Source organism: Penaeus monodon, chromosome 19 (assembly GCF_015228065.2).
Source record: "Penaeus monodon isolate SGIC_2016 chromosome 19, NSTDA_Pmon_1, whole genome shotgun sequence".
In the NCBI taxonomy this organism is placed as follows: Eukaryota; Metazoa; Arthropoda; class Malacostraca; order Decapoda; family Penaeidae; genus Penaeus; species Penaeus monodon.
Window position 1 is genome coordinate 18,106,537 of NC_051404.1, and position 655 is coordinate 18,107,191.

Below are 655 nucleotides of genomic sequence, written 5' to 3' on the forward strand. Positions count from 1 at the left end.
AAAATATTTTTTTCTATATCTATTACACATAAACATAAAAAAAATGTACAACAGCTAAAAATCAGAGTTAGCTCATTAGCATACAAAATAGACACTGGGCAAAATATGCGACACAATATATAGAAATAGGTGTCAGCTTTTTGATTACTTATAAACAATCACAAAATAAATATTCCTTTCATGAAAAAATGCAAAGTACTATAAAATGCATGACAGCTATAGTAATATCTATTTGAAATTTCCGATATTTTTATTTTATGTCGGCTTTTAGATGTGACATAAAAATATGTGATAGATTTATTATCATCCAATTATAATTAGGATTCCGTGTCATTACTAAATCAGTTTTACAAAACAAACTAAACTATACAAACAGAGCGAATGCCAATTAAACCGCAACATGCTGGTGGTCCCTCAAGTTTCTGTTCTTACCCTATCACAACAAATTTCTTTTCTTATTTTAACATCCGTCCTCATACCTCACGCCAATATAACCTATTGAGAAAGCCAATCTGTTACTGCTGACAATTGCTGCCAACTTCAGCATAGAGAAACTACCCGTCAAACGTCTCGAGCTCCCGCGGACTCATGTTCCGAAGCGGTCCACTCTCGCGTCAGTGATGCTGTTTCCACAATGCACCTGCGTAATTCAACG